The 12,646-nt window shown below is 44.4% G+C and overlaps 1 protein-coding gene across 2 annotated transcripts in view; it reads right to left on the reverse strand.

Annotated features, from left to right (window-relative positions):
* LOC119479337 (ankyrin repeat and fibronectin type-III domain-containing protein 1) overlaps window positions 1-12,646 on the reverse strand; it is a 148,725-nt gene that overhangs the window by 94,266 nt on the left and 41,813 nt on the right. The window lies entirely within an intron of this gene.

The raw sequence follows: 12,646 nt of genomic DNA on the forward strand, positions 1-12,646 counted from the left end.
ATGATTTTTGAATAAATGGGACGAGCTTTACAAATTGTATAATCATCTAATTATTTATGTAAATAAGATTGGTGAACATTTATTTTATTTCTTAGTGCATCGCTCCTTCTTCTTGTTTCTTATAAATGCAAGCATTTAAAGTAATCTTGAAAAGACACTGTTGAAAGAAAGAACAATATAGTGGGATGACAGTCATAAAAAATAAGAAAGAAACATGGACTTTCTTTCAGAAATATTTAGTTTAGCCACATGCTAAAACAGTTGAAGTTATTTGTATTTTCCATACATTTTTTAATGCTACAAATTATCTACACACATGTAATAATTTCCAAGGAAACACATGTTCCCAAGGGTTTGCATATCAGTACTCCCCTTCTCAATCACACCATAAACACACGCACACACACACACAAAGTATGATGGGACCAGAGCCAACATCTGTCTTTGATATTATTTAACTAACCGCTTATTGTGGGAGCCCACCAGCACCACGGATGGCGTCTAGCGCTGTGTGTGTGTTAGTCTACGAACGCGCTTTCGGCGTCCATTCAGACACTTTGGCAAGCCGCTGTTGTGTTGTTACATCCTTCAGGGGTTGAGCTGTGTGTGTGTGTGTGTGTGTGCGTTCGTTCAGTATGTGCGCCTGCATTTCTGAGAATGTGACTGCATACCAGCGCGCAATGTGTGTTTCCACAGACATGTGAGAACAGTGTGAGTGTGTGCGGTGGCTGTCCCCCCTCCATAGTGAAAGCCGCAGCCTCAAACCACATCAGAGAGTGTGTGGGAGACAGAATGACAAGGCCAGGAACCAGCCAGCGTCTGCCTGCAGCCACACACAGGCACGGACGCACGCTCGCACGCTGACACACACAAATTCATACTTACGTACACATTTATCACACTTACTCATCTACTTATTGACACACGCTGTCTCCCCCCCCCCTCCCTCCCCCTCACACACACACACATGTTTAACACCAACCGTCATTACACCACAAGTCCTATCCGGCGGTCGCCGTTTAGGCCAAGGATGCAGTCTGCAGCAGAGGCAGATGTTTGTGTTTGCATACTTTCTCACAGACAGACATTGACTGAGCGGAGGGCAAAATAGGCTTTCTACTGTGGATTTGTTTTAGCGTTTTGACGCGGTGCAACTGTCACTCATTGGCGTGTGGGATGAATGAAAATGAAAATATTTGAATTGTTTATTTATGTCCACCTCACTGGGTAGTGGGTACAGAAATATAGGGCATACAAGCAATAACTAGGCTAACAAAAGCTCTGAAAACAAGATAATTACAGACATGTACACATGCGCATAGCAAGCAAAACTGCACGTACTGTACATGCATGTATGCACGCAACCATTCATATTAACGAACACACTAACAAACACATATTAGCAGCAGAGCATGCACTATGATGCGTGCTTGCCTTGTTACACACAAACATGCTGCTATTGCCAACGAAAGACCATTCATGCAATTTCTCACGCTGACACAAGCACACACACACACACACACACACACACACACACTCAGACAAAGACGCAGCGCAAAGTGTAGATCATCCATGGGTCAGTGAAAGCTAGAAGCGGTGTTTTTCCTTGCGGTGGACACACATCAATTTCAAGGAAATTGCTCGCCCCATTATTGGAAAGTGTTACCGGAATGTCAATTAAGGGGGAAGTTTTTAACCTCGCACCACACAAATAAACAGTGCACCCCGCTCCCCCCTTATTAAAGGCGGTGTCAGCGCAGACAGAGAGTCTGGAGGGGGTAGAGGGGAGGGATGGAGGGAGAGAAGGAGGTAGGGATGGAGGAAGGGAGGCCCGGGGAAAGGGAGAACAGGGAGACAGGAGATTTGGTGCTCTCAAAGAAAATGCTTTTGGCTCTCCTTTTGTGCCCGAGGCCCTAGACCCCTGAGAACCACTCAAAAAACCCGGGCTCTGGCCTCGACTCAGGCCCACTTAAGGTTAACCTCAACAGGCGGGGATCTGTTTGACAGCTGGTTGGATCCTGTAGGTGCGACTGCAGCAGACCAATTAAGGGCAGGTCAGCGGAGGAGGAGGAGGGGAAGGGAGGAGAGAAAGAGGGGGCCGCGGAGATAGAGAGGTGGGAGATGGGAGAGTGGGCGGGGAAGGAGGATGGAAGGGCAGATGGCAAAGAGAAGGGCCGGAGCTGAGAGGTGAAGGAGTGTGGGAGGAGTGATGTGTGTGGTTAGGGTTGACTTGAGGTGAGAGGGAAGATGTGAAGGAGGGAAGAACAGACGTGCAGGAAGGAGGGATAGGACGTCAGAGGTGATGGCAGGAGAGATCGATAGTGTGTCTTAAGTGGTAGCTTACTTCAAAATCAGTGAAACATATTGGGGAAAGGAGGAGGAGATAAATGCAAGCAAACATGTACAGAGGAATAGCCGACCTAAGGTGGCCTTATGTCCAATCCAGGATACACCGCTACACTTGACCATCAGGGAGTACTTCAACAGCTCAATAAGTAGCCCAGCAAAATATATCCCAAAGGTCCACACAGTGTGAGAATTGAGCGCTGATCTCAGAATGATCCAGAAATATTAGCAGAGTAGCAACGGATCAAAGGCCCAGACAACTTCAAACAGGTATCATCTACTGATGCTTTACTGAACACAACCTCCAGAGATGGGCGGAGTGTGCTCCAATGGCTCCGGGGGTCTAAAGTCTGCGAGCTCATAGGCATGTGAAATGCCTCCGCATAGCCAGTGTGTGAGCCTCTGTTTGGAAAAGGGCTTGCCAAGAGCCCCATCGCCATAACAGACCGACAGCTGCTGAGAGGCTGCGTGTGCTCCATGTAGTTTGCTATGCGGCACAAAAAAAGACACAAACGGTGCAATTCCTCCGATCACTCTGGATGGAAAAGGTATCGAGGAAATGGTCTCATTGAAATAACTCCTGATCAGAGCTTTAGAAAATGTTGAAATGCCAAGCTGAATTTGAGATAAATACATTTCCATTTGATATAGCAGCGATAAACATATTATAGGGCTGTGTATTGGCAAGAATCTGGCGATACGATACGTATCATTATACAGGGGTAACGATTCAATACATTGCGATACTGTTAGCAAGGCGATATATTCCGATTTGTTTTCAAATCTAATTTTAGAAAAACTGTCATAGTATAGGACACACCACCTTATGTATAAAATCTGAGTAAAAAAAAAAGTAAAAATGTGACTTACATAATCACACATGAATTCAATTGGACTCATTGGATCTACAAGAGTCTCAGCTTTACAGTCAGTTTTTGCACGAAACTGCATGTGATTATCATAAAGTGGGCATGCCTGTAAAGGGGAGACTCGTGGGTACCCTTGGAACACATTTTCATTCACATATCTTGAGGTCAGAGGTCAAGGGACCCCTTTGGAAATGGCCATGCCAGTTTTTCCTTGCCAAAATTTTGCGTAACTTTGTAGTGTTATTTAGCCTCCTCTGCAACATGGAAGTATAACATATAGTTGGTACCAATGGATTCCTTAGGTTTTCTAGTTTCATATGATGCCAGCTAGCTTCACTCTAGCTTTAAAACTGACCCGCTACAACCTCCGAAAGACAGAATAGCTACGAGGTCCGCCAGTGGGCCATTGGATTTTTAAGAGGTTGATTCAAAATCGATTCAGTGCTTTTGAGAATCGATACAGTATTGCAAAATATAATATCCCGATACTCGTGTATCGATATATTCTTACACCCCTAAAACATATGGTGTCTTAATAATTCACACAGTGTAAGCATTCAAGTATGATGATGTCACATAGTGAGGAAAGCCTTTCCCTGAATTTTGAAAGACACATTTCAAGGGGGGAAATCGCCTCTATGGTTTAAAACGGGACTCCTAAGAGAACTTTGAGCACCGCGGGAAGCTCCCACTGAGAGGCTCTGTCATCCTCTGCCACCTCACTCCCTGCATGAAGCATTTAATAAGGAGATCATACGCCGGGAAGTGGTGAGGCGAGAGAGCCACACACTCTCTCCATCCAGGTCATCATCACCTGACGACAACTTGGGAGTCAGCTGGGGTTTGCTCAGCGTTAAAGGTGAAGCCCGAGGCACATCATCACATCATCAAGTTTGCCGCCCTGCGCCAAGTAGTCACAGCACCGCTGCTGTATGACGTAGTCACGGAATTGGGAGTGCTACTGGAGGATGAGGATCACGGAAAGACTGGGCGCATCCTGGACGGGTTCGTGTAAATGTAGGTGTATTTCTCTGCAGTCGGAGAGTGGTCAAGAGGGCGATGCCAGGGTAAATACAACAAGAGAATTCAAAGCTAGTAAGTACAGCGTGTAATTCCACTGCCCCAAATATGTCCTGCGGTTCTGATTTCTTTAGTTGAAACAGTCAACGTGGAGAGGAGAGGAGATTATTATACATCATCATTAGTGTACTACTGACTCCACAGTAATCCTCTGCAAGAGCTCCCATGTCAGTAAAACCCCAGAAAAGAGAAAAGAGTGGAGAAAGAAAGGGAAAGGGGGAAGAGAGAGAGAGAGAGAGTGATCGAGAGCCAGACAGATCGGGAGAGAGGAGCAATTCTGAATCTACATAGTTAATGAACACCATTTCACTGGTTACCAGCGGCAACCAAAGTGGCTGCAGAAAACATTCCCATGCCATTCTCGGTCTGTTTTTGGGGTGAGCGCATGTGCGTGCACGTGTGTCAAAGAGAGGTCTGACTGAACAAGCGCATTCAAATGAGTGGTATTTTTTTCTCCCGGTGTTTTTACGTACAATAACCAGAATGTGGTTCTCCTCTTTGGCGTCCATTAAAACCAGAGCCTTTTTTTAGAAACAACAGGAATAGATGGAAAATAGTGCACGGCACAGAGAGTGGCTGCGAACGGTGATGGATTATGTGTGATGATGTGAGTTGTGTGTACGGGTATTCGAGTAAGTGTGTACAAAAAAGCCAACCGTAACCAAGCTAACCATAAATGTGCCTTTCCAAGCCAGACCATTAGAGCGATTCTGACCTACAACTAACTTTCACCACTGCCTTTGGTGCCACTGACAGTTACAGAGAAATGATGTGTTGAGATCAGTTTACATGAAAATCCCATTTCAGTGTGGTCGCATTTGTTTGTTTATTCACAATAATTATTTTTCACAGTGTTATTCATCCGTCTGTATTAGAGGGGGGAGCAGACAGAAACGCTTATGAACCAGACTCAAAGCTGTGACTTCATTACTTTACAGGTCTTCAGCCTGCTGAGCCACTAGTTCACAGCCCCGATTGTCAAACTGGTGTTTCGGCGTAGGAATGCTGAGCAAACAAAAACACCACTGTTTTATTTCCACAAAGTAGCCAAGGCTCTGGCTTCTTTCTCTCTCTCCTGTTTTTTCGCCCCGCCGCTGTGCATTCCAATAAAAGTCTCCATAGATAATGAACGTTAGTAGGCCGCCGTCCGCAGCCGAACCTTGGCTCCGATGGCAGTTATGACTGTCCGCTGTGGTGTCTGTGTGTTAGTCATGTCAGGATGAATGAGTCACTGGAGAGAAAAACCTCAAGCACCACCCAGGTAACAGCTCAGCCACACACACATTCACACACACAGCAGAGATGAGTGAGGTCGGGGCAGGACTTTGTGTTGCGTGGCATCATGCTGCCACCATGTGGCCAGTAGAAGGACGAACAGAGCAAAGCATGCAGCATACAGTAGAGGATATTATCCAGGAGTTTGGAGTTAAATGACAAAAATAAAAAATGAGTGACAGACGCAGAACATATAATCAAGTCCCAGGTGACAGATTATAGGTTGGACTTGTAATTGAGCTGCTACACTGATGTGTAACCTTATTATTAAGGCACCTACATACCCTTGGTGCTACCTCAATTATGTCTGGCTGATTAGACCTCTTCTGGGGATTGTGTGGGCGTGTACACCTCCTGATTCCCCCATGTCTTACACCTGTTAGAGCAGGACAACTTCTACCTCTGTCATTTTTATTATTAGTACATGTATTATTATTCAACCTGAACTGATGACTAATCAGCTCGAACAAGACGGAAATCTGTGTGGGTTTGTAGGGCTTTTAAAAAGTCTTTAAAGTTAGGTTTGTTGGTTTGCCAATGAGGACATAAAATCTGAATATTTTCGTCAAATTACCTTGCTGTGAGACAGCTATACAGTCTATGTTTCTGACGGGGAACTGAAGCCGTTATCTATGCTCTTGCCAAAGCAACCAGGCCTCGATCAGTTTGTTTGTGTTATTGTGTGACTTTGGTTAGTTTGGATTCACCAAAGTCACACAATAGCACAAATAAACTAACAGATCAAGGTAGCGGTAGACCAGCAACCCCCGTGTTCTGTGAGGTAAAATTACAGTTTTGTTTTCAATGGATTCTGGTGGCTTTGGCGTAGATGGATACAATGGCTTCAGTTCCCCGTTGGAAAGGGCTTTCTCACGGCAAGGTAAAGTGGTGAAAATATTCTAAATATAGCATACAATTACGTACTTACATACACAAACTGATATTGATTTTTCTTACGAGGGCCTTTCCTTTAGGTGTCTATAATACGTTTTGCTCTCGGCCCTGTCCACAGCAGTACATTGGTTTGGTTCAATGCAGTAACTCCTGTTTCTCTAAACTGGGGGCATGCCGACTGTCATGTACTGTAGGTAATACACTGACTATGTTATAAGTACCTCATACAACCCCACGTCAAAACACCCAAACTATCCCTTTAATAACCAGACCTCAGAAACTTACCCTAACACATATAGCTATTTGCATTAGATGATACAAAGCCACGGTACGCTATGTAAGGTAAATTGGAGGAGAGTAGGTACACCGAGAAAAATAAAACTGAACAAGAAACCACCTGCAAAGCACTGGAGATATTATACAGCAGACAAAAGAGCGCCCAAAGGTGGCATTTAAAAGGCAGGTGTTCAGATAGTAAAGTGCCAAGGTGGCAGAGTCGTGACACAAGGAGCAGATGTGACTGCTTTTTCTCCTGGCACTTTATCAGCACTGACAGAGCACATTGTTTTCAATCCCCCTCGCAGTCCTTACAGCCGCTTGATTTCTCATACTGGCAATTTGGGATTTTAGTTAAGCTTACTTGTGTGTTGCACAAATAAGAATTAGCGAAATGTAAATGAGAAAATCCACAGTAAAGCAGAGCTCATCTGTTGATTTTGGAGTCTAGATTCGGGAACTAGATCAGGCTTCCACACTGCTAGAAACACGGATGCCAAGACTGTTGAATATGAGCAACATTACTTGCTTGATGAGGGGAACATGTGCGGCTAAATTGGTTGCACTGCAGAAGCTACATCAATGGTGGTAATGTAGTAGTCAAAAAGAGGGAATATCCATGTAAGTAAGACTTGTTGTAGCTGCTGTTGGTGATCAAATTAGCACTATGGCAAGTCAGCAGACATACAGTATATATGTACTTAGTCCCTTGGCACATGCACTATGACTTCATCAAGCTAATAAGGAAGGAGTGATTAGCCAAGTGACCACAGGACTATTCAGCGCCAAAACAGTCATTATCTTTATGGAGAATTGGAACGGGAGAGTTACTGAATGGGGCTGACACAGAAAAAATGAGAATGAAAATTGGGAAAGACGTCGATAAAGACAGTAAGGATGATATCACTGGAAGGGAAACAGCTTGGAGGAGTTCCCACCATCGTGCCCTCCCCTGACTCCACGTGGACCCACATCATCAGCCTAATTACCCCAGTAATTACTGTGCTAATGCTGCAAAAGGCCTTGGGGCATCCTGCTTTGATTGAGGAAGTTGGGCAACTCGAGGGAACAGTGGAGCTCTCGAAACTGCTGCCAGCGCGCCACTCAACATCTGTCATCCCTGGCCTTTTAGTGGACGTGACAGAGTGTGTCCGAGAGGTATACACTGTACGAAAACATTGACATTTTCATGATAATGCTCGACAGGACTCCACCAACCCTGGACCCTTAGCTGGCATTATACTGGTGTGTCGCCACCAACAACCACTTCACCTTTTAATGACTGTAATCAGAGAATTAAGTGGCTGTGCACACTGAGGCCCCCTCACTGCACCGCCCCGCTGTTATCCAACAGCATGACAGAACGCTAGTCTCTATAAGAATATTCATCAGAGCTGAGTATCCATGTTATCACTACAATTGAAGTTCACATCAATGAAAATGATGCGGAAAAACATCTATTATTATTATTGTCATACAGAAAAAAATGTGTCTACAGTCCTTTAGTCCAAACATTTTCAATTTAAGACAGGATAAATACCTGTGGTACGTGTCCACAGGAGTATTTTTGGACGCGAGGAATCGCCTCGGATCCCGGCATTGGAGGCTTAATGGGCCGCCACTAGGCTCCTGATTGGATGGACACTTTCACTCATGGGCAGCTGCTCCCATCCTTCAAACTGGAACCAACATGGCAGCTTGTTTGGAAACTTTCTTCTCGTATATCATGAAAATAGTTCACCGAAACGTGTTTTTCCGGCGAGAAATGAGCGATGTAGTTGCTGAACCTGTCTTCATTTTAGATCGACAACAGCTAGTTCAAATGTTTTTCGGGAGTTTCCAGAGGATTTGCATAAATTAACCTCAACTTTAAGCAAATGAGGAGCAGCCAATGCGACGGTCCGTCTCTCCGAATGTAACACTACGCTAATGCATTGAATGGGAAGAGTGGAATGGACGGATCCTGTGGACACGTACCATTAGGCTTTCTGGTAATTTCACTGCAACTAACATCCTTGACTCAGAATAGGCTCTTCACCTTTTATTCAAGCACGAGCAGAGCTACTGTTGAAGCTCCATCATGCTGTTCTTGTATCAATATTGGATCAAATAACTTCCTGTAATCCGAAAGGGCTGCTAATACAGCCGATCCCGCAGAGTATATAAACACCCCGTTCAGTAGGTTTACCCAGCAGCTCTCAGCCACTTTCAGCTCACTGTGTTGGTCAGTATGATCCTGGTGTAACTGACACTCCCATATAAAACTCACTATACGCTATCTGCCCAGCATCCTAAGGGAGGAAAACCAATATATAAACGGGTGGCAGCAGTTGACAGGGAGCCAATTTTGTAGGTGGTTGGTGGACCAAACCCGATCCATCATATCCCTTTCACTCACTCGGGTTAGCTACCTAACTTCAGCTTAGCACTGCAATGACTGAGAGTCATTTGTCTGACTTTCTTTTGAGGCATTACATGAGGTTTTTGCATGCCAATTGAGGATGTATCAGATGGTGACTTAGCCATATGACAACAAATGGGAGAGCATTGCGAAAACAACACATTGCGTCCAAAGAGAGCTTTAGTCTGTAGCACATAACTGGCTGAAACAGATGGGAAATAAACAACCTCACTGCTGTCGAGCACAGAGTCCATTTCAAACTGTAAAGATGCTTTTCTCTCGCTCTCTAAAGACAACTAAGGAGGATCTTTTCTTCACATGAACGCCGTAGATTCTGCAGTGTAGGATTTCAGAATCATTGAGGGTTGTTTTGTGAGCAGATGGTCAGGCTGGGTGGAAAGCAATTGCTTTTCAGAAGCCTTATTGCTACCCATGGAAATGTTTGAATCGGTCCCTGCAGCCGCTACCTCAGGTGAGAGGCAAATGTGCTGCTGGTTCACAAACAGATCCGGTGGTGAAACCTGAAAGCTCTCTATCACTTATGAGTCTCTCCATTAAAACATCGCCAATGCCATTTCACTATATGATATCTGTATTTACACAAGATGTTCTCTGGATGTGCGTGCACGCTTGAACGCTTATGTGAGCCCACTCTCTGTGCCTGTTTCCTGACAGCAGATTCCAAACAGAGACTTAACCACGGGGAACGGCGACATATCTGTTAAACCAATCCAGACGACCCGGAGCCCTTTTGTCCAAAGCAACATGCTGAATATGATTCGCCTCGTTGGACATACTGGGTTCCACTGAGTTCCCTGCCAGTGCTGTATAAAGAAGCCTGCGTGTGTGCAAGTGCGTATCTGTGTACATGATCTGTTTGAAATTCGCCTCGTGTGTTTCCTGTGGGTTTCCGGTAAATCTGGATTTTGTGACAAACAACAATTCGCTGGTTTGTGGAAAAAACAATCGAAGGAACATTGACTCCCCTTGTTTCATTTGATAGAGAAACTTTGTGAGTCATCTCGCATACGGAGAGTGTGTCAGACGGAAGTGCTGCGAATCAGCACGAACAAAGCATTATGTAGTTACAGCCGTTCAATCAACAGGAATGATGCGGTCGGTACTTTGATTACGTGCTTACTCAGACCCAGCTGCGTTTGCACACACACACATTCATACATAAATAAAACTCACACACACACACACACACACACGCATATTTATAGAGGTTTTCACTTAGTTATTGACACTTGCAAACTAAAATGAATCCAGAACAATTAAACTGCATTATGTCAGGAGATTAAATCACGATTGATGAGAACAATAAATGTATTTTGATCGTAAATATGAGGCCCATCACATCAGAAAAAGGCTCCCTGAGGTTTGTGACGACAGCAGGTGACGAGACTTTTTTTTTTCAACCTCCCTCAGGTATTATTTGTCATCATCTCAAGATGCTATCATGAGCATGAAGGTGACTTAAGACATCAAACCAATACGGTGGAGCGGCGTGAGGAATGAGGTGTGACTCGAGGTGAAGCGAGTGATGTTATCAGGCGTCAAACTCCGGCTGGAAGTGTCACAGCAGGAGACAACATCGGCTAGATATACATATATCCATAAACGCGCTGTACAGACGCACAAAAACAACCGCTATTAAAATTATACAGAGATTTTTCTCTGTGTAGGAGTAGCTGTGAGAAAGTGCATTTATTTTCGTTTCGCTAGATAAAGCAGTTCCATATCCTACAAATGCTGTTAATGTTTTCTAGCAAGAGGAGGTGTGACCTTCAACACAGCAGAGAGGCGAGATGATACTGTTACGGTATCTAATTCACCATAATGCACAGTTTGGCAGCCGTACAAACAAGGCGTTGCATTCGCTCTCTCTCTCTTTCTGTGTGTATTTAACACACACATTCTTCGGGGTAACTCAGCATGTGCTGCTGCATCATTGTTCTGCTCTGCTGTGTCCCTGTCAACCTCCAGAGTAAACACTGCGGCGGCCTACAGTTGTTTTTGTCGCCGTAATTTTCATGAAGCAAGTGGCGCCCCGAAGAGAGCATAAGTGATGAGCTACACTCTGAATTTATTCTCCTTGCATCCATAACCAACAAGCCAACACAGCTGCTTTTGTACACAGAAAGGAAAAAGAAAAAGAGGCTGACGGTCTTAATCAGAGAGAAGACAGGCAGCAGAAATGAGGACATAAAAAACATCCTGACAGTGGGGGAAAAAAAACTGTGTTTAACCAATGACACTTGTCTCTGATAGATGGAGATAAAATTGAAAGAAGGTGCTGTTAAGGGGAAGAAAACCTGGACACTGCTGCCTTATATAACCTGCCTTTCTGATGAGGTGTTAATGTGTTTTTCATTTCTGTCTGTTTTCCATCTGGCTGGCAAAATTGCAGTCCCTGTGGAGCTGAACAAAAAAGAGACGTTGAATAAAAACGTCCACCAAATGTGTCATATTGTGTGATCCGTTGGATGTGATGCTGTATTTTGATATCACAGTGACAGGAATAATGCTTTTCTAATACTGCCTCTAATGCTGAGCGCTATTACGAGACAAGGTTGCGTGACATCTCACCCCAAAACACGCGCCGCAGGTCATCAGATCCAGTGCTGTCCCCATTGCACCGAGAGAAGTGTGATGAAAGTTTGTATTCTTTCCTTTTTATTCAGTTCAGCTATGGATCTCCAGGTCTGAGCCACAATGTGCTCCGAACTAGGTCCAAGAGATGTGTCAAGGACGACGACGATCCAAACGACACTTTCAACTACTTATGTATGAAGATTACATCTCAAAAGCTATTCCCTCATCAGTGCGAGATCTCCTTTCCAGCCTCATTTCAGACAGCATGCATCCACATCCAGAACTACACTATAGAAAAAAAACATCTCCCACCAGACTATCCCCTACCTACAGTATGCTGGTGTCCTGTTGCACCTGTGACACCGGAGAATCAATTACAAAGTTGAGGCTGGTAATGAGGTCTCCAGTTACCTGATCCAGTGACCATGGGACAATATAGAGGTCTTCAATCTTTAATGCATATTCACAAAGCCGGCTGCCCATGTCTGGCATCACTGCCCCCAAAAGATCAGAAGACTGAAACGCACACTAGGAGTATTGAAATAAAAACAAAATATGCAAACTAGGGCTGTCAAAGTTAATTTCATATTAACACGTTAACGCAAATTCCTTTTAACGCCACTAATTTCTTTAATGCAGTAACGCAACTTGTGATTTTTAAGTGGTAGCGGGCTCAGTTTTAAAGCTAGAGTGGAGATACTGGTATCATACGAAACTAGAAAACCGAAGGAGTACGGTATATTTTGGCAAGGAAAAACTGTTACGGACATTTTTAAAGGGGTCCCTTGACCTCTTACCCCAAGATATGTGAATGAAAATGGGTTCTATGGGAAGCCATGAGTCTCCCCTTTACACACATGCCCTTTTTATGATAATCACATGCAGTTTTGGGCAAGTCATAGTCAAA

Source organism: Sebastes umbrosus, chromosome 20 (assembly GCF_015220745.1).
Source record: "Sebastes umbrosus isolate fSebUmb1 chromosome 20, fSebUmb1.pri, whole genome shotgun sequence".
NCBI lineage: Eukaryota > Metazoa > Chordata > Actinopteri > Perciformes > Sebastidae > Sebastes > Sebastes umbrosus.